At 39.7% G+C, this 26,631-nt stretch overlaps 1 protein-coding gene across 14 annotated transcripts in view; it reads right to left on the bottom strand.

Moving 5' to 3' along the window:
• The window catches only part of PAM (peptidylglycine alpha-amidating monooxygenase), a 283,688-nt gene extending 278,230 nt beyond the window's left edge, over nucleotides 1-5,458 (bottom strand). For 4 of the 14 annotated variants that reach the window (XM_027037013.2, XM_027037007.2, XM_027037136.2 and 1 more), the window contains exon 1: nucleotides 5,269-5,456. The gene's annotated coding sequence lies outside the window, so the exon portion shown is untranslated. Of the gene's footprint in view, nucleotides 1-5,268 lie in introns of all 14 variants that reach the window. The other 10 variants (XM_027037064.2, XM_027037072.2, XM_027037091.2 and 7 more) reach the window with 4 other exon arrangements.
• Between the last annotated feature and the right edge of the window lie 21,173 nt (nucleotides 5,459-26,631).

Here is a 26,631-nt window from a genome sequence, read left to right as displayed (position 1 = left end):
ACTGCCCTCCCGCCACCCCCCCACCCCCCCGACAGAGAGGGGATCTGCTGTTTTTATCGTTTCCTGGCATTTTCTCCCACCCACGCGGTGTCACTGAAAGTTGTGCTGTAAAGTACTACTTTTTTTTTCTCCTGTTTGAATCTAGTTTGCTCTGTCCTCCAGGCTGTCCCTTTAAACTCCCTGAATGAGAGCCACTGGGAATCTTGTTCCTTTCCTCCATCCTCTATATGAATTCAGATGGCACAGCTGGAGGGCAGAAGGAGCAGCCTGGGTGCTGGTGGACTGGCAGTGTTCCAGAACCTCCTTGCGAATGTGCACCTCTTATCCTTTCACAGTAAACATGCCTAGTAGATGAAACTGAAGACAGTGTGCAGAAGTTCAAGCTCCTTTGGGCACAGATCCTATCTCCACATGATACTGAGGAATGCCATATACATGGAGAATTTCTGTTGCCACATGGCCCTCGTCTGTCCAGTCTCCAAACTGACACTTTAGGTAATTTTCTGCTTTTATTTTCCCAAGAGGCCTGAACCAAATACTGCATTGATTATCCAAACTGAAATATTTCCTTTGTATAAAGGAACTCCTATGAGCCTAACATGAAAACAAGTTATCATTTTTAGGCTGTTGAAATCAACAACTCATCTCAACTCACCCACGAACACACAAAAAAATCTGAAGCTTTAAACCAGCAATCCCTGGTAGAACTTCCTAAAGTGATGGAAATGTTCTGTATCTGCTCTTCCCACAACAGTAGTCACTAGCCACATGTGGCTATTAAACACTTAAAATGTGGCCAGTGTGATAGAGGAATTAACATTTTTTTTAATTAACTAAAATTTAAATTTAAATAATGTAGCTAGTGGCTTTAAAGAACTGTAAAGGATCTTAGATTTTACCCAATTGGCAAGCTAACAAATAAGCATGTTACAGCTTTAGAGACGCTGGGAGAAGACAGGAGACTGCTAAGTATGAGACAAAGGACTACACTACTCACAGAAACAGCAATAGCAAGGGTATTAATACAGTTGTGCCAGCTCTTTGAAACCCAGTTCCCACAGTATGATGCAAACAGGGCAAGTGATACCTAATGATTGCATTGCAGAAGGGGGACCCTGAGCTTAGAGTACCCAAATCTCTTACACTAGACAGTCAGCTCTTCTTAAAAATCCAGGGCCTCTGGGACGCCTGGGTGGCTCAGTTGGTTAAGTGTCTGACTTTGGCTCAGGACATGATCTCACAATATGTGAGTTTGAGCCCCGCATCGGGCTCTGTGCTGACAGCTCAGAGCCTGGAGTCTGCTTCAGATTCTGTGTCTCCTTCTCTCTCTGCCCCTCCTCTGCTCATGCTTTGTCTCTCTCTCTCTCTCTCTCTCAAAAATAAACACTAAAAACAATTTTTTTAAAAACAACAACAACAACCAGGGCATCTGGCCATACAAGGCCTGCATCCCAACCTGACAACACTTGGCTGGAGTTGAGTATCACTGTTTCTTTTGAACAAAGCCTGGGTTCTGCAGGTGCCACACCTCTCCTTCCCACTCTCATTCATTTATTATTTTACATTATCTACCTGACTTCCACTCTAACGCACCATGCTCTGTTTGTTCCCCTTGGTCTGGGACATTCCTCACCATGCTCTGTTTGTTCCCCTTGGTCTGGGACATTCCTCAATCCCCAACTTCTGCAATTGCTAATTATCATTAATTCTTCAGGTTTTAGTGTATTCACAGTAAGCTTTCCCTACCCACCACCAGCCCAAGGTACAATGAGGTGATGCATTGGAGGACACTCTTGCACCCAGGCCCCCACCATCCCATCTCCTGTGGTTCTCTGCATTACCCCTATCATGGCACGAATCACATGAGATTATAATTTTCTGTTTACAAGTCCAGATCCCTCCCCAGACTCTTAAGGTCATAAAAGAGTGACTATGACTATCTTCTACACCACTGTATGCCAGTGCCTAGGAAAAAGTCCAACACACAGTAGGAGCTCAATAAACATTGCTGACTAAATAAACAAACATTAGCTGAAGAATGACCAATTCAAAATATTGGGGAGGGGGGTGACGTATAGTTTTGTTTTTGCTTTTATTTTTTAAATGTCAAATAACAATTTAATTTTATTTATTTTTAAATTTTGAAACATCATCCCCTGCCCCAAGAAACTAAAATAACTACTTTAGTAGAGAAGTAGGTTTTGTACTAAATAAAGGCAATGTGCTAAGCGCATTTCATCCTAATAACAGTCCTTTGAGCTAGGTACTTCCATTATCCCCGTTTTGGAGATGAGGAAACTGAGGACTTGGGAGGTTAAGTAACTTACCCATTATTACATGACTACTAAATGGCAGGGCAAGATTCAAACCCAGGCCCACCAGAACCCAAATCCAAAAGTTTTAACCATATACAATTTACAAACATGAGATTTTTAATATACCTTAGATGATAAAAGACCACCCAGGGTTAAGAAAGGAAGGAAGAAAGAAAGAAAGCCACAGAACTATTACTCAAGCAATATGAATTATAGATCTACTCTTGCCGCCACTAACTAGCTGTCCAACCCTGGGTAAAATGAAGGTCTTATTCTCTACACAAGTACAGTAAATGACAGGAGATAAAGATGACCAAAACTCCTCCAAGGAGACTTGAGAGAACATAATACCAACAACTTTATTCAGAGACTTTTTTTGTAAAGCTATGTGTGTGTAGTTTTAACAATTAGCTTTTACTAGTTAAAGGAGTTAAAAGGGGTAAATAAAGTTCTTACATAAGAAGCTTCCTGGCTGAAGACTCATGACTATTTACCAAACCGCACAGTTTCCAGAGCAGTGACAGGATCTTTAATCTCAACTCAAAATGATAAAAAAAAAAAAAAAAAAAAAAAAAAAAAAAAAAAAAAAAGGTGCTAAGCAAAAAGGCCAAGTGTAAAGTTAACTTCATCTCCCTCAGGATGCCCTTCAAGGTGGCTTGCCTCACTGACAAGAACCAGAGATGTCACTAATGTTGCACCAAATACAACACAGCCTGGTCAATCTTTTCCAGATGTAATTCTTGCCCATCCTTTGTGACAAGCTAAATTCTTTTAAAATAGGAAAAACAGGGGCGCCTGGGTGGCACAGTCGGTTAAGCCTCCGACTTCAGCCAGGTCACGATCTCGCGGTCCATGAGTTCGAGCCCCGCGTCAGGCTCTGGGCTGATGGCTGGGAGCCTGGAGCCTGTTTCCGATTCTGTGTCTCCCTCTCTCTCTGCCCCTCCCCCGTTCATGCTCTGTCTCTCTCTGTCCCAAAAATAAATAAACGTTGAAAAAAAATTAAAAAAAAAATATTACATTCAATCTCTGTACTTTTTCTAGCCATTATAATTTCCTTTCTCAAAGAGCTGAGAAAAAAACATATATGGGCACCATAAATTGACTTGATTAAAGAGAGCGGAATTAGAATTGAACTTTCTATAACATTTGATTACCATATCATATATGCATGGATACTTTTTCTGAGTTTTCATTCTAAAAATACAGAATTTATTTTATTACAAAGAATGCCTCCCATTTGGTGAAATAACATTTGAAATTTCACTTCAGAAAACACTGGCTTAGGTAAACTTTTTATTTCAACCTATTAAGTAGATTCACCAAATTAACTATCTTAAAGGGCCTTCAATAATGTATTCTTGATATCATTCTACTTGCTGTATGTAGTATTAGGATATATTCGATGTTCATATAAAAATAGGAAGTAAAAATATTATTCTCTAATTTAGACTGGAAGCCTCTTTAGGACAAGGAATATATTGTATATTTGTCTTTTTAAGCACCTATCACCATGTATTGTACAATACAGAAACTTAGGAAATGTCTACAAAATCAGGAATTCATGGATGGTGGGACTCAGACATTTAATATCAAGTCTAAAGCTGACTTTCTTAGGCCATTTACTTGCTTTCTTCATACAGTAATTAGAATGGTGCTAACCATGCTTCTTGTGCCTATGATTTTAAACTGAAAAGTTGCCAACGATAGAGTATCTTTTCTTTGAGCTAAATGTCTAAACTTACCTACTAAAATAAAGGTCTACTTCCTGAATTTTTAGCAAATTTAAATTTCAGTACAGATGGAAAACAGATTGTAAAGGTTGGCAAACATCGGAAGCACACACAATTCTCGTTTACAAAGAATGAGGCCAGTAACGATCTTCCGCTGTTTGAATTCCTATGGCCATAGAAATATATGTAAGGTCCCTAGCTTGGTACTTTGGGTTCGGTGGGGAAGAAACGATTTCAACCCTGAACACTCCTGACCCGATCCGGAAACACGAGCGTTTTATCCCAGAAGAGCTACACGCCCAACCACCTAGAGACATAATTACATCTCAGCAGAAGCACCTGAACTCCGATGATTAGAACACAGGACCCTCCATCCAGCAGCTTCCCGAGAGACGGGCGACAAGGCTCGAAGTCGAGGAACACCCCTAAGTCATCCCACTGGATCTTCACAACGACCCTCCGCGGTGGGCAGAGGGGACGCACGTTTCGCAGACACCAACCCAGTGCCCAGGGGTCGAGTCTCAAGGCCACGCAAACAGGAGGATGACCGAGACCCGACTGAAATCCCGACTGAGCGCCAAGTGGCGGCTATTTCCATCCCGCCTCTGCGATCACCCTTGGCGGGCGCACTAGTCTGGCCGGCAGAACGGCGGGAAGGCGGGCAGAGCTGGGCAAGGACGCGACGGGCGAGAGCGAATTTCCACCGCTTCCCGGCACTTCCCCGCCAGTTCTCGAGCCCCCCAGGTCGCTCCCCAGCTCCAGCCCCTCTCCCCGCGCGGTGGACCCCGCTTCCCCCCAAACTAGTCTCAGGGGCAAGCCGGGAACCAGGGAGGCTTTCTCACCGGCACCGAGAGTTCCCGAAGTTGGGGGCAGAAAGAACGAATTAATGCGTACGAATTAATGGGTGCAAGAAGTGCGAAGGTGAGAGAGCCAGGAGGGGGTGACCCCTCTCGAAGCGGCCGAGGCCGAGGCGGCGGGGCGGGGCGGGGCGGCCAGGGAGAGACCAGGGGAGCGCGAGGAAGGCTCAGTCCCGGCGACCCTCCCCGGCCGAGGCGCTGGCTTCCCCGGGACCCGCAGCCGAGGAGGAAATCAACAACCGCGTCGGGCGCCGAGGGGGCAGTGTCGGCGCCCCGGCCCCAGCATCTGGCTAACTTCCGAGCCCCCTCGGCGCTCCCACCCCAGCCTCGCCCGGCCCGCCCCACGGCGGCGGCGGCGGCACCAACCTGCGCGGCCGCGGGTACAGTCCGGGACGGAAGCCAGAGCCTGCCGGCGGCGAAGCGACGGGCGCGGCGGGCGGAGTTAGTTGGGAGGCTCCGGCTCCCTGGGCGGGGACAGCCTAAGCACGCGGCGGCCGCGGTGGCGGGGGCTCCTTCCTCCTGGCGCGCGCGGGGGCCCAGCCCGGTCCGCCGCTCGCCCTCCCCTCCCGGGGACAGCTCGCAGTCCCTCCCCCGGGGCGGCTCCGCGGTTCCCGGCCGCCCCCGGGCCCGCCTGCGCTCCGCCCCTGCCCCCTCGGGCGGGGGGCAGCGGGGGTTGGGAACGAGGTCCCCGCAGAGTCACCTCCTGGTCGCGCGCAGCTTGCCGGGGTTTCCCTGCGGGGATCGCTCGTCCTGGGTGTTTGCACTTACGTGACGGCAGGAGGTGGGCAAGAGCTGGGGCTCGTTCTTGAGCCTGGGCAGGGGGTGAAGGGCGGGCCTGAAAGTCTCCTTTTGCTCCGCCCGAGTCCCGTGTCCCTTAAAAGCAGCCCTGCGAGGTGGCCACGCCGGCTGCCCGGAAAGAGGCCGAGGAAAATGTCCGACTCTCCCTCCGCCCAGCGAGGGGCTGGGAGGACATTTCCCGAGGGAACCGAGGACCCCTCCCCCGCCCCCTCCCGCTCCTGCCTGGGGCTGGGAACTCTGGCACAGAGAGGGTAGGCAACTAGCAGACCGGGCACCGGGGGTTGGACCTGCGGAAAAGGTGCGGTTTCTAGTCACACACACACCCTAACCCGGTCCCTGAGTTCAGGTTCCTCACTCACCTCTTCGCAGTCCTTTCCTGCCCGCACCCCAGGCCTAGGGGCACCCCCTTTCCTAGCCTGGCTTCCCACTTAGGTCTGCACGTCCTCCGCCCCGCCCAAATCTTAATCCTGCAGCGCGCCCAGCGCGCACTCTCTTGACCACTTCTCCCCTAAAGTGCGGGCGGGCAAGGAACTAAGGAGCCAACTCCCTCCGGGCCTCACCTCAAAGCAGGAGGAAACAGGGTGCCGAGGATCCGGGGAGTTTCGGCGGGAAGGTTCCGTACCCATGAGGTGACATGCTGAGCGTTACTGATCCCACAAATTAATACGCGTACAATTCGAGGGCCGTGTCTGCCACTTTCTGTATCCCATTACAGGTGAGCTCTTGGGTACATTCACCGTGCTTTTTCCCTCCCCAGCGCCAGCCGTTTCTCATCTCCCTAAATCCCACTCTGTCTTCTCCCAGCCTCTCCCATTCCAGCTGGTTCTTCAAATAGCAGATCCTCCTGGGGTCTTGGGGGGGGCGGGGAGAGTTGGGGGATTGGGGAGCGAAGAGCAATCTGGGAGGAGAAACAGTGAAGAGGAAGAAAAATAAGCCGGTGGACTGAGGGCAGGGAAGGAAAATGCAAACCGAATGAAAAGGCAGAAGATAGGCTGTAAGGCAGAAAGCAAAGCCCTCCAGCCATAGGGCAACTCCAAGAAAGAAAATCCATTTCTCCCTTGGGAAAGCATCAATGCTTGCAGTAGACAGATTGGAAAATTTGGACCATCTCCAACAGAATTCCCAGAGAGCAGTGGAGTCATGGATAAACTTCAGGACCTAGAGCATGCCTTCACCAGCTCCACTTCCCTCCTAAATTCCTGGGAAGTCTGATAACCCCTCTAGCTCTTGGCCAAAGATGAGTAATTCATCCTGGGAAGTGATGGGTCATTGAGGAGATACAAGGAAACAGCTGGGTCAGGTTTACAGCTGGCCTGGCTGTTCTTCTGCCTTAGGCATCCTCTAACTCACTTATCCCTCCCTCCCGGCCTGGGTTATTTACTGAAACAAACACTTGGAACCCTCCCTTGAACTAAGAAGTCTCTTTTGATGAGAAAAGAAGGAAGTGGGGAGGGATGGAAGTCCTAAGACTATGGTGGTTGTTATTTTTAAGTTCAATTCGGTGTATTTTTATGTCGAGATAATTTTCCTTTCCAAGATAAGAGAATGGCTGGGACAGCGCTATTTTACCTGATGGCAACCCTCTCTCACAGTCTCCAGAGAGTGGGCACAGCCACAGCTTCACCTGCACTGACACAGAGCCAGTCTGCCTGAGGAAGTCCCCCCCAAGCTCAGAAGTCAGACATCACAGCCTCAGAACGTTCCAGTCTGTGTGCAGTCCAGCCACTGAGCACACACAAGCTTAGCACCAACTTATGGAAGAGAGCCAACCACCCCCACTTTGTAGGTGAGAAGATTCTTTTCTCCTGGCCTCAGGGCTCCACCTCCCCTGAGCTTTGCCCTGTAGAAGTGCCATTACAGAACCATCCCTGGTGTCCCACTGTTACTATTGTAAAGGCTACCTCAATTTCAACTATGAAATCTCCTTTCCTCATTTCTGCTAGTGCACAAAAGGCTAAGCCATTAAAAGTCCCAGAGGCTAGAAGGGACCTGCCCTAATAAGAAGTTTCTTCTTCTCTTCTCATTAAAAGAAAAACCATCTCTGAAATGGAGTCTTATTAAACTTGCATCGTTTCTGAATATGGTAATCCCTCTATATCTATTAGTTATTTTGATCTTATATATACGGTACAATCCTATGGCAAAAAGTGTCCAGCCAGCTGATGGGGATAAAGGGTCTAGTTTTTTTTCCCTAGTAAAATTCTTGTAGCCAAAAAGAATGGGAGAGTTTATTTACAGGAAGGAGAATTGGTCTCAGGAAGTATTACAAAGTACACTGAGATGGGCATGTCCTCCTTAAACCTCTCCTGCTGGGGCGCCTTGGTGGCTCAGTCCGTTAAGCGTCCAACTTCGGCTCAGGTCATGATCTCACGGTCGGTGGGTTCGTGCCCCGCTTCGGGCTCTGTGCTGACAGCTCAGAGCCTGGAGCCTGTTTCAGATTCTGTGTCTCCTTCTCTCTGTGACCCTCCCCCGTTCATGCTCTGTCTCTCTCTGTCTCAAAAATAAAGAAACGTTAAAAAAAAAAATTTTTAAACCTCTCCTGCTTCGATTTGCCTTCGCAGCAGCCTCATCCACCCAATATTGCCAGTTCTCCAAGCCAATCCACCTCACAGGAAAGTGTTAGGGACTTCAGATGCTGTTGCCTACCAGCGTTTGTCGTGGGAAAGAGTGACATTTTGAGCAGAAGTGACAGAATAAAAGGAGATCCATGGAAAATCTTTCCTGTACTCTTTTAGATCTTTCTGGTAGTCATTTCATTGTAAAGACAGTTCCAATGAACAGAAGTTATCCTGGACGGTTGGGGAATGTGCAGGCCTACGGGCTTCTCTGAAAAGAAAGAAAACTGCATCCTTCTACATTCTGCAGCTCTTCCAATAAGATCGAAGAGCACCCAACCCTGATTGAGAACAGAGGGTTATATTCAGTAGTAGAATAAGCTTCAAATTGGTTATATCAAACAGTCAAATTTGCTTATGCATATACAGAATGGCAAGAGAAAATATTAATTTCAATTTACAAGTCATCAAAAAGCACCTTGTGGACCACATAAAGAATAGAGCCATGTTAAAGTAATATATGTGTGTTCTTTCACAAATAAATTTTCCTCTGAAATACAGACATCTGTCATGGAGTCAATTATCTTGCACAGCATGTGCTATAAAAGCACATAAAAGAAATAATATACTACATTGCTTATTTGAAAGTGATCAGGAATATACAGCTTCATGCTGGCATGTCTTTAATTTCATGGTGTTAAGAAAAAACTATAGGAGTATGAAATAGCAAACCCTTTCCTACTGGAGTACTAATTCAATTATGTACCATGATATATGTAGGAGGAAAAATTTTCTTCATAAACTGGCAGAAACACTATGGAACTATTTTCTTGTCTTCCTCTACTAACCCCTGTAGAGAGAATGTGAACATGAAGTTTCCTTTGAAAACAAAGGAATCACCACACTCTGATCAGCTCCAAGGGTGTGCAGAAGAACAAGGCTGGAAATGGCATTCTAAGGACATAAATTATCATTTAAATGAGGCTTGATTCTTATGAAATTTATGCATCAAATAGACCTCAAGATTTGAAAAGTGCAATAAGAGATAGTTAGGCCAAGTCAAACTTCTTTGATGTAATGCAAATATATAACCTTTTTCTCTTTTTCTTTTCTCAGGCAAACTCCCATTCTCCCCTCTTTCACTGCATGATGCACACATAAATAAAATACCAAAATATTTTTCAGAAAGCCCTGCCAGGTTAAGTACACAGAGCCTTCTTGAATACCTCATATTACTTGTGACACTTTAAAATAGATTTTAAAAAAATTCTTAAGAAGAATATCTTAATAGCTTCCCAGAGAGTAGAATGTATTATCATTGCAGTACAAAGGGCATCATTCATTTCTAATCCTTGGCTCAACAGGTGTTCCCTGCCCAGACTGTGGTTGACACTTACAGGGCCTAATTATGATTCATATATCCCACGTTCCCCAGGAACTGGTCCCTCTAATTTCATAGAATCCCCTTATTTGGGGAGGAAAATACATTTCAGTCTTATTGGCTAGACATAGTGATTCTCAATCCTGACTGCATATTAAAATTATCTGGGGACCTTTAAAAATCCTGATGTCTCAAGCCTGCCTCAACCAAATAATCAAGACTCCATGGGGGGGTGGAGCCCCGAGGATAGGTATTCCTTTAATTCCCTAGGTGGTTTTTATTTGCACTCAGGGCAGCCACTGGCAGCATGTGAACATGTAGCAAATAAAAATAAAGCTATTCTTTTTTAATATACTATTTAATATGAACTGACCTACCAATTGGGTGCACTTTTTTACTTTTTTTTTTTTTAAATCACGAAAGTTGTTAATTTGGTTTGACAAGGTAAGTTTTCCTTACCAAATTATGTTCTCTCTACCTAACTTTTTGGCTAAGATAGCGAGGCTAGCTCACAATGAAAGTGCATCACCTACCCTGGTTTTGGTGATTTGTTACTGGAATCAAAGGCATGGATCACTGTAGGAAAATAGACTTGGGGAAAACCGAATCTTATAAGTCTTAAATTCCCACAAGTAATCTCCTTGAGCTATTAAACCATTATCCAATTTAGCCTTTAAAAAACGGATACATGCTATAATTAATTATTTCTATAAAGTCCAAGGTTTAGAAACAAAATCATTACGAGAACAACCAGGATCATCAGTTTTATGTAGATTCAGCACTAATGAAGAAAGAAATATTTGATTCTGAAAACGGAGTGTCAAAATGCTTCTGGCAATTTCACATAAGTAGTTAATATTTTGAATATGCTTATGGAATGAAAATAATCTAACCTGAAAGAGAATACATGATAGGTTTTATATACAATATCATATTTAAGCCATAAAAGCTCTCTTCATACAATTTAGCATGCTTGGATAAGAGAGAGCAAGGTGGGAAAAGGGGATATAAGAAAGAAATCAGTTGAGAGGAAATTGATATTTTGGAGAAGGTGAATGAGTTAATAGTGTTTCGGCAGTAGAGATTACAAGGTCAAGTCAAATCTGAATTGCTACTGCTTTCCTTCATTACCTTATCTGGAATGACTACTAGCAGTTTATAAAGGTGGTATGGCAGAGATGAAGGCTAGAATAGCCACTGAGTCACTAGAAATTTCTGCAAATCAATGACTCCAACAATGCCCCATGAGCTTAGATTTGTTTAAATAAGAAATTCAGTTAATTTCTCACCAAATGGACTTACTTGATTTCCTAATAGAAAGTGGTAATCCCCCATATTTTTCAAGTAGAAAATATACAAATGGTTATTAGTACATGTAACGGAAATTAGAAGGACTGATAGATTCTTTGAAATTATTTGCGTATGTGACCTCAATTTTGTTGAATTTTTTAAAAAGGTTTATACTTTTCCAGACTTTCCAAAATAACATGTAATACATTTATTGTTAGAAAGTGACCAATGTTATTTTCAAAAGGCATAATCTACATCCTTTGTCATAGCATCCTGTTTCTTTTCAGTGACTTGAAAACTGAAAATGAAGTAAATTTGCTTCACAGTTTTCTTTCTCATATTTGTATTTTCTTTTCATTTTACACCTGTAAATTTGCCTCTCTATTTTAGGTTCTTAGTGGGATGGCAATGGAGATTTGTTTTCAACAACAACAACAACAACAACAAAATCCTGGATATGTAAAGAATGACAAAATTTCCAGTCCTATTTAGCAGCAAGAGAACCACATATGGGTGTTACTTTTTTTTGCTTTTATCATGAACCAAAAAAAGCTTTTCAAAATAGCATACCGGAGGTCAGAATACCTGATTCTCCTTATTGTGCATTTTTTGCTGATGAGTTGTGTCACATGCACATCACTTCTCCTCTCTGTCCTTTTTCCAGTACATGGTGAGAGGTTGGCCTAAACTTCAAGTTTCTTCAAAAATAACATAAGATTATTTTATGGAAAAAAAAAAAAAGCAAAAGTTCACTCAAGGAAGTGCTTTGGGATTAGTCCCCTATATTTCTGAAATATTGATGGCTACAAAAAACAAGTACATATTTTAAAATGCCTGCTTTTTCTTGAGGCTTGGGCAAGCAGGCACTCTGCTCCTGCCCTTTGTGGAAGGGTTTTCTGTTGGGAGGAGGCATTAGTGGGTATTTTTACTCTCCTGAGATCAAGGCCTGACTCTTCTCAGGAAAGGACACCCGAGACACTGAATGCCTGAATACCTGAAGCACGTATAGAGGGATTGGTCACAGTCTACTCTGGTCATTGGCAGCCACTTTGGTCCCAGAAGCAAAGCAATCAACAGCAGATGGTCGGTAGCAAGATGGTTGTATAGGGATACAGATAATGGATCCAATAATAAGTTTCCCTGTCTGCAGTCCATCCATTTTCTCATCTCACCATGCTGACTTTGCTGAGTTTTGGAGAATGAAGGGAAAGATATGGGTTAATGCTTAGGGAAGCTCTATGAGAGCCATCTGTAACAGCTGCAGGAGAGGGAAATGATGGTGTTGTGACCTTCAGAGCAGCCCAGGGTAATGGTGCCTGATGGTGAAACACTTATGACCCTTAAATTGTCTGGGATGGGAAATATAGTAAAAGGCAGCCCTTCCTATCAGTCCAGCTAGGTGGACGACTGGTTAACTGTTTGAATATTAAAAAGAAGGCATCTGAGGATGGGATTATTGACAGCATTTGGGTCACATGAGATCTCTTATTTGTTGAAGGCTTACTATGTGTCAGGCACTGTGCTGTGCTCCTCACCTGTTGCATCTTTCTGTCTTCCCAGGAAAAAAAAATAGAAAAATGTACTGAAGCAAATGATAGTTCTTATCCTTTGTTACCATGGCTGCACTATTAATCACCACTCCATGACCACACATTAATAATTATGTGGCTTTGGTTTTCATTTTATAATTAAAAAAAAAAATCCAATGTGGTAGGCAGAATAATGGCTTCCAAAGATGTCCACATCCTGATCCCTGGAGCCTGTGACCATGTTACTTTACATGGCAAGAGACTTTGCAGATATGACTAAGACAGGGAGATTTTCCTGGAGTATCTGGGTTGGCCCAGTCCAATCACATGAGTCCTTCAAAGTGGATAAGGAAGGCAAGAGAGTTCATCAGAGAGATTCAATGATGGGAGAAGAGGCCAGAGAGATAAGACATGACAAAGACTTAACTGCCTTTCTGACTTCGGAGACAAAGAGGGCTATAAGCCAAATAGTGCACATGGATTTAGAAGCTGGGAATGAGCCCCAGCCAACAGCCAGCAAGGAAAAAGGATCTTCAGTCCTATAACCACTGATAGGTGGTTATAACCACTGAACCAACTTCAGTCCTATAGATCACTGATTTATTACAAAGGATATTAAAGAATACAAATCAACAGCCTGATGAAGAGGTATATACGGTGAGTCCCAAACAAAGGAGCTTCTGTCCTCATGGAGCTTGGGCCTGGCACGGTGGCAGAAGGAAACATTCTGATTCCCCAACCAGGAAGTTCTCTCAACCCCCTCCTTTTGGGTTTTTATAGAGGCTTCATTACATAGGCATGACTGAGTTAACTAGTTGCTCATTGATGACCCTTCAATATCCAGCCCCTTTAACCTCCCAGAAATCAAGGAGTGGGACTGAAAATTCCAAACCTCTAATCATGGTTGGTTCTTCTGGCAACCAGCCCCATCCCTAGGTGCTTTCCAAAAGTCACTGCATTAGCATAAACCCAGTTGTGTAAAAAGGGGCTGGTTATGAGTAACAACACACCCATTTTACCTTTATGGCTTTGAAGCATTTTCAGAAACTGAAGGCAAGAGACCAAATAATATAATAAAAGATGCTCCCACTGCTATTATTGCTCAGAAAATTCTGAGGATTTGGGGAGCTATGAGCCAGGAACTGAATGAAGACCACGTACATACGTATGAGAAATGTATTCTGGTCATCTGAAGGACCGTATGCATATAGTAAATCATAGTATCACAGGGAGACATAAGTCTTCATTTTTCACAAATATTTTTGGAAAAGTGAAAGAGAACTTTCACAATTAGCCAGGAATCAACAATGGGTATGGAATTGGTGAGATAGAAGAGGGGTACAATGGAAGGCCAACATGTTGCAGCTCATGTTAGGGGAGCCTTATCACGTTGTACTTCAGAGTGGATGACAACATTCAAGCATGCCTCAACAGTTCACGACTTCTTTCCCCTCTACCATGCTACCCTTTGTCAAAAACCATACGCAATAGACTTCCAGAATTGCTAGTCTTTCATTCCAAATCTAAGTCATAGTTTTAGTGAATTGTTGGTTTGCATAGTTTATCCTCAGCACTAGTGTTAGTCGTACAAAATTAACTCTTGTTGTAATCTTACAAATGAGCAGTGAATGTCACCACACGTGTATTTCTTTGTATGCCCACTGTGACCACCCAAGATCAAATCCTTAATATTTGTTTTCAACTTGTGAAATATATCACAACTACTTAAGGGTATATAAAATATAGCTACACTGTTAAATAATAACAAAATAAACTCAGATATGCATGCAGTTAAAGAAATAGTGTTGCCAAAACCTCAGAAAGACCCTCCCTCCTCAGTCATATGCTCTTTTCCCCAGAGGTAAATAATATCTTGAACTTTATTATCATTCCCTTACCATCCCTTATATGTTTCCCACATTTTTATGCATTCCTAAACAAAAATATGGTTGTCTTATATGTTTGTAAAATTATAAAAATTCACAAACAATTCACAAGAGAATTTATACATGTATACACATACAACTATATATATAAATGTCTATATATAATAAACAAGATAATAAGTAAAATTCCCACAAGAGAATCTATGTACAGGCACATGAATATATAAATATATTTTTAAAAATATACACACACACATTAACAAATATATAAAATTCTCTTGTGAATTATTTTTCCCAGTCAAATTATGTTTTGGTGGTATTTATGTGTTGATGGAGCTTTAGTTCACTCGTTGTCATTGCTCTTTATGAATATGCCACAGTGCATTTATTTATTCTACTGTTAATGAATATTTGAGAGGTTTCCAGGATTTTACTAAGATAAATAATACTGCAGCAAACATTCATATGCATGTTTTCTGGTGCATATGTGAAGTTTCTTTAGGGACTATACCAAGGAGCAGAATCACTGGGCCATGAGCTCTACCAGGTAATGCCAAATTGTTTTCCAAAATGCTTACACTGATTTCATTCTTATTGCTTTTCCAGTTAAAAAGATTCTTAAATAGTGCTTCTGACTCCAGTTTTTTTCTAAATCCATCTATCTTGTCCACTATCATTAATTTGGTCTTCCTAAAAATGCTACTTTCAGCATGTTTTCCTTACATTCTAAATGCTAATTTTACTCGAGAATTTACTGTAGCAACTTATTGTCTACATCAACAAATCCAAAGTCTTTTGATATCTTTTTGATGGTCTTGACACTCACCACTTCTTAATGAAAAATCTGTGCTAAAAAGGTGGATCTTTGTAGTTTTTTCTCCATAATGTATGTTCTTTTTGCCCTTGAGGTTTTCCTCCTGAAATCTACCTGTGCAGAATCCATCCCTTTCCTCTCTACTTCCTAAGTACTACCCATTTTTCAAAGCCCATTGATGTCCTCCTTTTCTATGATACCTTTCCTGGCTATTTCCATTTCCATTCCCTGAATTCTCCCAGTACGAAGAGTATGTTATTCTGTCATTCATCAACACACAATTTGGGGGTTCATATTTTATGAATTCATGATGTATACAAGGGGAAAAGACCAGGGACCTAAGAAAGTTCATATGCACATCAATTTTTCATCATTCTGCGAGCAAAGACTGGATGACAATTCGCCATGGGTGCTTGAAGAGGCAGTCAAGGGTTACTTGGTAAGTTGGACCTGATCAACCCCACCACGCCCTTCCAGTGATGATTCTTTAGGTCTGTGACTTGCCATGAGAGCTCTGACTAGAGAGCCCTCTTCATTCTGATCCCAACCTTCCTCTCCTCCTTTATTTTTCACCAGGCACTGCTAGGTCTCTTTGCTCTAGAGACCTTTGGTCCTCTTCTCATCCTCAAACTCACTCTTCCTGCCTGTTTCCAAGTCTTTGCTTGGGTACTTCCCTCTATGTGCAGGACCTCAACATTCCACTCTGTTGGGCTAGGTGCTCTCCATCCTTTGAGAACTGTCTAGGAAACCTTTGCAGGGAATTTTAACTTACTAAGATTCTCTTCCTTCAAAAAATTTTTGGTGCTCAACATATATCGCCTTATATAGTTAGCTATCTTTTTACGTATAAACATCAAAATCAGGAGCCACGACTTAAACTCAGCTGAACACACCAAGAACACTGCTGCTATTCAAAGCCTAGTTTTTGATTGACAGATGATGGATACTGCTGAAATCACTGATTATGGTTTCTATTTTGGTTTTATAGATGGCAGATACATTTTGCATTAAAAGAAGATTATATTTCCTATGCTGTATTTTCTCACATCAGTAAGATTTATGCTTGAATTCTTAACTGGAATATTGTTTTGTGGTGGTTATTTTTGTTGTGTTTTGTTTTATTCGTTGCCAGTCTACTAGTATTAAATACAGAATGAAAATCAGGATTTGGGACACATACAATCCATGGCTGTTGCAGGACTTTTGTGTGTATCCACAGTAGGAATACTTGGCATCTATGATATTTCAATATGCTATAGATCTCCTATATCTGACCTAACCTTTAAGCTTTTTGAACATTTTCTATTGTTAGTTTCTTTGTGTTAGACCTAACAAAGACCTGCTTCTAATGCAAGGTGGTTTGACCTAGGATTCTGAAAAATTGCATGTTAGTTTTCAAATCTTAGTATTTTTTGTTGCATAAATTTTCTTTTAAGCCTAGCCTTATTTAAATGCCAATGTCAGTTTTCATTCAGCCAGTTTCTTGTTCTCCTCTATATATCCTCATGGCTGATCTGAGAATGGATATTCCATTCACTTCAAAGGAAACATCACGCTTGGATCCTCTCCACAGGGGTTCTCAGACTAAGACAAGAAATGATCCCTATAGCTTTTTTTCTCCTGCATTTGTGAAGAAAATAAAATAAAAGGAAAGATTTCCCAATGCATTTAACATTCTAAGTAATTGCATCAGTACCGTATTTGGAGCATTCACACACTATTGCTAATTCACAATCTTAAAGAGCCTTTTTAACGCTGGGACATTAAAGGTATGTCGGTATGGTAGACTATTCTAGTGTACCTATTACTTTCAAACAAACAGTATACCATGTTATTACTCTCATGTGCATATGTTAGGATTGATCTCATGCTGTGTAAGATAATTGACTACATGATAGATAGATATACTTTGCATGCAAAGGATATTTTAAAGGGGGAATAAAATATATTACCTTAATGTGGTCATATTTAGTAGCTAGTTTTTAAATGTCCAATAGGTGCTTTTTAGGTGTTCAGTGGTTTGTAAATTGCAATTAATCCTTTCTTAATCTGCTATTGTGGCTCTTATAATCCTCTTTTCCTGTTTTTATTGGAAGCCTTAGAAATGCAAGATTTAGAGCTCATCAGTTTGCAGATAGGAAATTATGACTTAAATTTCCAGTATTTTTTATTATCAAAAATAAGAGGCATTTTCCTTTAGGTTAATATTCATGATGAAAACCTTTATTCTTTTCCAATATTGACGTGACTTAAGACGGGTTAGGTATAAGCACACTTATTTGAGTTGCAAAAATAGCAATGAACATTACTATTAGTTGATTTTTCTTTATAATTTGTCAGCCACTTTCAAAGCCATTACTTCATGAATTGGCAACTCACAAAAATGTTTTCACCTGAAATTAATTTTGTGATCTCCTCTACATGAGAGAACTCCATGTTAGATAAATTAAAACAAAAAACAAAAAACTCATCCAGGGGCTTAGAGAGCTGGAAAAAATGGCTCTGGGATTCCGACTCTGGTTTCTATTCCTTCTAACCCCAAAGTCTTGGCTACACACTGCTGCCTGCAAATGGTAGATGACTATTCAAAGGGGAAGATTTTGAATCTTGCTTTTTATTCTAATAGCTACTTTATGTAACGGAGTCTCTATCCCTATGTTTTAGGTGGAGAAGTGGCATGTTTTATAATAAAAATACAGTTTATTAAAGAATAAAATCTAATGCAGAGTATTGTCTACTGGCATTTAATCTCAGGCCAAAGGAATACTGTTATGGACATTCTTTTTCTCTCTCTCCTGGGAAAATCTGGCTTAATAGGTTCTTGTAAGTAACCATAAAGCCATATTTTTATAATGAACTTATCATCTGACTCATATCAATATAAAAGTGTTACTACCATCTCCCTTTGGATTTTCATGGAAGTTTGAGATTAGAAAAAAAAAGCCACCATTTCTCTGATGCCTTATTGATATCTTTGTTTTATATCTGTATTAGATGTACTCTTTTATCTGCATCTGACTTTATACACTAGAGATCAAACTAGAACTATTTCTTCTTTCTCCTTTCTGGGGCTAGATGCTGTTTAAAAAGGTAAATTAACTAATTCATGGATGAATTCTTAGTCTTTGTACATTTACAGAGTGGTAAAGAAATTTCAACCAAGTGTCTACAGGGATAATTCATTCATCCCTCCATTCTTTACCCAACAAATATTTAGTGACTACCTACTACATTCTAGTTACTATTCTAGCAGGATGGAAACACCAGTTGAACCAGAGAAGCAAAAGATTTGTTCTAACAGAGCAGTGCTGTCAAGAATGTGGTCCCTAGAATCCTGAGAGTCTCTTACCTTTTCAGGGGGTCCATGAAGTCAAAACTTCTTTAATAATAATTCTAAGACATTATTTGCCTTTTTCACTGTGTTCCATTTGTAGTGATGGCACAAAAGAAATCATGGGTAAAACGGCTGGTGCCTTAATATGAATCAAGGCACCAAATTGTATGAATAATAATTTTTTATAGCCATACACTTACATTATAAAAAATTTAATGCCAACTTTACTTAAGAATGTCACAGATGTAGCAGTAAAAATAACTCTTACATTTGCTACTTGAATACCCATTTTTTTCATGTTCTGTGTCACCAAATGCAAAGTACTCATGAAGCACTTCTGCGTACTCAAATACTATTGTTATGAGGAAAAGCACTGGGGCAATTGTTGAAGTTGTGAGCTAATATAGCTGTGTCTCCACGCAACACCATTTTTACTTGAAAAGAAATTACTGGCAGAGAAAATGTAGTTATTTAGACTTAGGTATTTGGCAGATATTTTCTGGAAAATGAACAATGTGGGCCTGTGATTTCAAGGAAAATAAATAACAATATTTGTTGCCAGTAATAAATACCAAACGTTGAAGCAAAATTAGACTTTTGGAAAACTTGTATTTTCCAGTGCTTAAAGATTTTTCTTAAAGGTCAGTGATGATGTTAACAAACGTACTTTTTTATGTTGCACAATAAAATAGGGAAGATTTGGATAACTCAGTGAACCGACATTTTTCACATGACCATCCATGATGTTATTGAATCATTCTTCAATAAGTGTTAACTTAAAATGCAAGATAGACCAGTTGATTTTAATGGGAAGAGTTGCAGTGTGGAGTGTTTTATACCTGTTGATTAGATCCTTTTGACAGATTATGCTATTAAATTCTTCCTTATTTGTGCTGATTTTTATGTTTCCTTATTCTATTAACTATTGAAAGAAGGGTATTGAAGTCTCCAACTATTGTCACAGATTTGTCTATTTCTCCTGCAACATTTTTTTTTCATCTGACTACCTTGCATCCTGCCTAAATCTGTGAGACAACAAATTATCTTATTGTTATACCACTTTCAGTTGCATTCCTATCACTTACAATAAACTTGACTGAAGTCCTAGATTATAGAGAAGGTCCAACCAGTCATTCCTTGATAGCATTATTTCTCAAACTAGGGTCTACAGACATATTTTCGGAATGTCCAGAAACAATATACAAATTTTAAAATGTTCATTTACATTTCAATTCTAACTTTAAATAATTTATGTAAAAATAGTCTTGTTTATCTGGATGACCCTCTAATTGAGGACTGCCATGCAATTTCATTGCTTTTGTCACAAGTCATTTTTGTGAGCTAAAGAAAAAGAATTAATGATGGTTGTAATAAAACAGCATGCTCTGGAGCCCAACTGCCTGTGTTTGAATCCGGGCAATATCTCTGAAAATTTATTCTGACTTTTAGTTGCTAGTGTCCTTGTCTGTAAAATAGAGAAAATGATAACTACCAACCTCACTAGGTTAGTGTGAATATTAAAGGAGTTGATATGAGTAGAGATCTTAGAATATTGTCTGCCATACAGTAAATGCTCAAAAATGCTCTATTCTTTTGATTATATAAATTATGTTTTTGAGCCAAGTGAAGAGCATGTGACATCAGGTATGCTGTAGGTTTTACTGGAACTCCAATAGAGAAAAATGGTAGAAGAAATGACTTACATATGTACAATAGGATGTGTGAATAAGAATGCTCAAAGAAGCATTGTTCTTGACAGTGAAGATATAGGAAATAACCCATTACCCACGAATAAAAAGGTGGCTGGATAAACTGCTACATATTCACACAATAGAATGTGATATAGTAAAGTGAATAAAGTGCGGCACCATGCAGGAATACAATATGGATGGATATTAGAAATATAATATCAAAGGAAAAAATGTTTCCAAATATCATATTTCTCCTATGAAATTAAAAACAATAAAAATAAAATATGTACTTTTTAGAAATATATAATCCTTCTTATACATTTATAAAACTATGTATATGACATAAAACCATCTTTTAAAAGGCAAAAATGATCGTAAGTACAGAAATTAAGATGATGGTTACCACAGGCATAGGAGCCTAGGGAATAGAATAGGAGGCTGTATTGTCAGTGTAAGCTATTGTCAGGATCCTAAGTTTTTGTTTCTGTGTTTGTTGTTGTGTTTTACTGTTTCATACATATTATTTTATTTAATCTCCACAACAACTCTATCAGGTCAGTACTGTTTTTATCCTGACTAACTTATTTATTTATTTTTAATTTATATCCAAGTTAGCATATAATGCACTAATGATTTCAGGAGTAGATTCCTGTGATTCACCCCTTATGTATACATCCTCATTTTTTAAAGTGAGAACTAAGCTATTGGGCGATGGAGAAAAATTTAAAGAAAAAAGATCTGACTAGAATCTGCTCTCTTTTCCTCTGAAAGCCAGCGGGAAATTTGGAAGTAATGTAGATCAGCCCTCCTCTTTCTACAAGTGAGGAATTGAGGGTCAAAGAGGGCCAGTTGTGTGCCTGAAGTAATAAAGCCTGAGGTAAGGGAGGAGTAGGAAGTAAAACGTCTACCCTAATGTGTGGTCACTATCACCGTCCTTCTCAGGATCCTGAGTTTTATTTTGAGCGATGGGTTTACTGTCGTTTGTAACACTACAAAAATTAACCAGCTAACTAAGTGTAAGAGGACTATGAATGGATTAATGATGAGAATGTGCGCTGAACTAAAGATGATGATTTATCTAATTTTGTGCACCAGAGTTCCAGTGAGAGCATGAGAGAGAAGACTGTGTTACACATGGGACGTGATAGTACACACATGCTGACAAGCCTTGCTGCTAGAGCAGTGAGTATTATATTCATGTTAGAAATATCCAGCAAATATCACCTGTCACATTAAATCAGTGTTAAGAATTAGAATTTTGTTTTTTGTTTATGTAGTTTGTAATTTTAAATTTCAATATAATAGTTGTCCAAGGGCTTATGCAATGAATTTCCACCTAGATTTTAGTTTATATTTACATCATATTAAAGATAGTTTAAGTAATCATCGAAGAGTCCCTGAAATTATTTTTACTTCGGAAGGATTCTGTTCATTATTCACCTTTAAGAGGCACTGCACTGTATTCTCAATGGTTTCTTTTTCAGTCCTTTATTCCAGAGGATCTCACAATGAAATCCGGGGGGTGGCTGAGAGATGCTGAAACGTTTTTACAGTTATGCCACACAAAGTATAAAAGACCCCACAATCCGTGAGGTTAAATTACAAGACAGATATCTGCCTTTATCACTTTTGCTCAGAAGCAGGTAGTGTTTTCCAGTATCTATATGACATGTGATATCACAAGCGACTAACTGTAGAAGCAGATAAGAGAAGCAAGAATTTACATTTAATTTTGACTATTAAATCAGACATTAAACACATTGGCCAAAATGCAAACAATGGCTTTCTTCTCACTGAATTTCTTTCACTGTGGAAAATGTAGGGTATTTTGTTCTCATAAATATATTATTGTTACCATGTAGTGGGTTTACGACCATTATTTTTTTTAAATTTTTTTAACGTTTATTTATTTTTGAGACAGAGAGAGACAGAGCATGAACGGGGGAGGGGCAGAGAGAGAGGGAGACACAGAATTGGAAGCAGGCTCCAGGCTCCGAGCCATCAGCCCAGAGCCCGAGGAGGGGCTCGAACTTATGGAGCGCGAGATCGTGACCTGAGTCGAAGTCGGACGCTTAACCAACTGAGCCACCCAGGCGCCCCAAACGACCATTATTTTTAAATGAATTAATAAATATTTGAAAATTTTGTTTTACTTTCTAATGCAAAAAATATCAGTAGCTATTATTCACGTAAACCAAAAAGGTCTTTGGGATCTTTAGGAGTATGGAGGGATACAGAGACCAAAACCTTCGAGAACTACTGTTTTAACCTATAACCTCTCATTTTTATATTCTCACTAGGACTACACTAAAATTCATACGACATGAAATACTGTCATCTCTCACACTATATTGAGCAGCTGGGAATTTATACGTAACTGACAAGTAACAGGGGAAGCACAGAAGGTTGTCAAGGTGACAGGCTCATGAGAAGCAGGAGGCAGACTCCTGGTTGAGAGGAAGTAGGTGAGCAGGTTTACCCTATTGGATAGTTAGATGATTAAAAACCTGTGGAATTTCTGGAGGAATAAGCTCAGAGTTTTTACATGAATGGCATAAAAGAATGTCAAAGGCAGAAGGAGAGGGGGAAACGAGAGCATGTGGTCATGGGTATTTGCTTTTTGATCGTCAAGTCACCAAGCTTTCCATGGCCTGCTGAGGGATGTCTAGATGGTGGAAGGGCTCTGGTCAGTGTCAGTTTGCCTGGAGGCCCAGGACATTGAAACTAGGGTGGCATTTTTAAAATATGTGCAAATATACACAAAAACATACACTAAATGAAGGATGCTCAGATATCTGTCACATACATACAAATTACTTCCCATAAGCTCCTGGAAAAAAACTGCATTTACTAGATAATCTCTATTTCAATATTTGATGAAAAATGCAATATCTGGTTCTTTTTTTTGGCATTCATGTCACTGCAGTGAGATGAACCATATTTTAGGCATTAATAAATGTGTCTCAGCCTTTGCTTAAATCCCATGAGGTTATGAATCTGAATAATAAGCTCAACAAAAACACATTTTTAAAGGACATTGTACCATGTGAGGAGGGTTGAATAAGGAAATCTGTGAAATATATGTATTTTTATGTATTTTATACATAATACATAATTATACATAATACATTTTATGTATTTTATATGTAAATATAAATATATATCATATAATATTAGCTTAAAGCTTTTTATTTCATGAAACTAGTTAGCAACATCATCATTCCAGGCCCTGCCATGCTTTTTGTTCCTTCAACTTTATTGTTGCCTCAGACAAAAATAGACATTGTTTATTTTATGAAAACTTGGAATATGTTTACACCCAGACATTGTTCTTCATGTAATTGACATATTACTTCTAACTTGAAAGAATTTTTTAATTGTTTGCTTGTATGTATATATGTATGTATTTTTGAGAGAGAGACAGAGAGAGCTGAGGAGGGATAGAGACAGAGGGAGACAGAGAATCCCAAGCAGCATCCATCTGTTAGCGCAGAGACCGATGTGGAGCTGGAACCTTGAGATCATGACCTGAATCAAAGTTGCACACTCGACCGACTGAGCTATCCAGGCACCCCCTAAGTCAGAAATTTTATTTTATTTTATTTTAAGTTTACTTATTTATTTTGAGAGAAAGAGAGAGAGGCAGAGAGAGAGAGAGAGAGAGAGAGAGAGAGAGAGAATCCCAAGCAGGCTCCACACTGTCAGCACAGAGCCCAATGCAGGACTCAAACTCACAAACTGTGAGATCATGAGCTGAGCCAAAACCAAGAGTTGGTTGCTTAACTGACTGAGCCACCCAAATGCCCCTACCTCAGCAATTTTAAAAAGAAATTCTGTTCTCTTAGGTACTTCATCAGTAAACTCTGGCTACCTTTATCATGTTTTATGTAAATGTTTCACAAAGATACTTGTTCTAAGCATATAAATAGCATCCACATAATTTATGGCAGGATATCTGAGGTCATGGCATGTGCAAAGCTTTGCCACTTTTCTCTGTCCTTAACTCAGTCTGTCATTCTGTTTAATTTGGTATTTTAGAAAAAATGTGCCAAAGTTTCAATTTTTTTTCTTTTTCTTTTCTGAGGTACACAATTACAGAAATTATCTTATTTCAACAGAAACACTGCTGGCAACAAGAAAGCATGAAAATCTTCAAAGATCTCTTTTAAGGATTAAAATTATCCGATAAATTCCTGCAGGCTTAAGAATGCTTCATGATTTTTTTCTGGACACTCCTTACCTTTGCCCTCTATTCTTCCCTCAACCACCTCCCAATCCTAATAGCTCATCCTGTATTTTATTGCTTCTAGGAGAAAGAAAATACTGCTGAGATCCAGGCTCTCTATCCATCAGGGCACAGTTCTCTTAAATTGATGTGCTGAGCTACTAATATTGAGGGGAGAAACAAACTGATTTTAAAAAGTCAATAAAATACAAACTGTATGAATTCAAAAGCAGTATTTAGGATTTCCATATTGTAACATATTTTTGCATCTGCTCAAGTAAGGTACAGCAGAAGAAGTTGAGTGGTGTTGGAATGAGCTAAAGAAGATGTAATACTTGTCATCTCTTATACGGGCCGTATACCAGAACAATTTTTTTTTGTGCAGCAGCTAATATGGTAATATTCACAATTCCAGTTTTACTTTAAAATACACTTAAAGGAAAACAAAAACAATTGTATGAAAAAAATTGGGAAATGAGTTATTTTAAAAATATTCGATATTACATTATAATAACTCATCCAATAAAATGCTTTACTTTCTGTCTCTTGTTTATATATATTTTATATTCTAGTCTCATAAGCTCAATTTAGGTGGATGCCCTTGATAGCTACTGTCTTGATATTATACATTTCCCTAATTATTTGAAAAAAGAAAAATACTTTCACTTAGACAAAAAATTCAGTTGGTCCTGGAGTGTTTATGTTCAAAGACACTGAGAGTTTCATCAGCAACTTGTTCCTGCCTGGGTGCAACTCATTTTACATATTATGCATCAAAAGTCTGGATAATCTTTTATTTTTATTAAGAAAATTCATTTATTTTCTGTGGTGTTGATTGTAATCTCTCCTCCTTTATTCATGACTTTATCCATTTGGGTCCTCTCTTTTCTTTTTGAGAAATCTGGCTAGGGGTTTATTAGTTTTGCTTATTCTTTCAAAAAACCAGCTCTTAGTTTCATTGATCTGTTCTACTGTTTTTTTTTGGATTCTATATCATTTATTTCTGCTCTAATCTTTATTATTTCCCTTCTTCTGCTGGCTTTACACTTTATTTGCTGATCCTTTTCTAGCTCCTTTAGGTGTAAGATTAGGTTGTATATTTGGGACCTTTCTTGCTTCTTGAGATAGGCCTGAATTGCAATGTATTTTCCTCTTAAGACTGCCTTTACTGCATCCCAAAGGGTTTGGACTATCATGTTTTCATTGCATTTTCTCCCATGTATTTTTTAATTTCTTCTTTAATTTCCTTGTTAACACATTGATTCTTTCATAGGACGTTCTTTAACTCCCATGTATTTGAGGCCTTTCCAAAGTTTTTCTTGTGGTTGATTCCAAGTTTCATAGGGTTGTGATCTGAAAATATGCATGATATGATCTCAATCTTTTTGTACCTGTTGAGGGCTGATTTGTGACCCAATATGTGATCTATTCTGAAGAATGTTCCATGTGCACTCGAAAAGAATGTGTTTTTTGCTGCTTTAGAATGAAATATTCTGAATATATTTGTTAAGTCCATTTGGTCCAATGTGTCATTCAGAGCCATTGTTTCTTTGTTGATTTTCTGCTTAGATGATCTGTTCATTGTTGTAAATGGAGTATTAAAGTCTCCTACAATTATGGTATTATTATCAATAACTTTGCTTATTTTTGTGATTAATTGATTTATATATTTGGGTGTGCTCAAGTTGAGAGCATAAATATTTGTGATTGTTAGCTCTTCTTGATGGATAGACCCCTTAATTATGATATAATGCCTTTGTTCATCTCTTGTTACAGTCTTTTTTTAAAAATCTAGTTTGTCTGATAAGAGTCCAGGACCAGATGGCTTCCCAGGGGAGTTCTACCAGACATTTAAAGCAGAGATAATACTTATCCTTCTCAAGCTATTCCAAAAAATAGAAAGGGAAGGAAAACTTCCAGACTCATTCTATGAAGCCAGTATTACTTTGATTCCTAAACCAGACAGACACCCAGTAAAAAAAGAGAACTACAAGCCAATATCCCTGATGAATATGGATGCAAAAATTCTCAATAAGATACTAGCATATCGAATTCAATAGCTTATAAATAGAATTATTCACCATGATCAAGTGGGATTCATTCTTGGGATGCAGGGCTGGTTCAACATTTGCAAATCAATCAACGTGATACATCACATTAATAAAAGAAAAGATAAGAACCATATAATCCTGTCAATCGATGCAGAAAAGGCCTTTGACAAAATTC

Source organism: Acinonyx jubatus, chromosome A1 (assembly GCF_027475565.1).
Source record: "Acinonyx jubatus isolate Ajub_Pintada_27869175 chromosome A1, VMU_Ajub_asm_v1.0, whole genome shotgun sequence".
Classification (NCBI taxonomy): domain Eukaryota; kingdom Metazoa; phylum Chordata; class Mammalia; order Carnivora; family Felidae; genus Acinonyx; species Acinonyx jubatus.
This window is presented reverse-complemented; position numbering and strand designations above follow the sequence as displayed.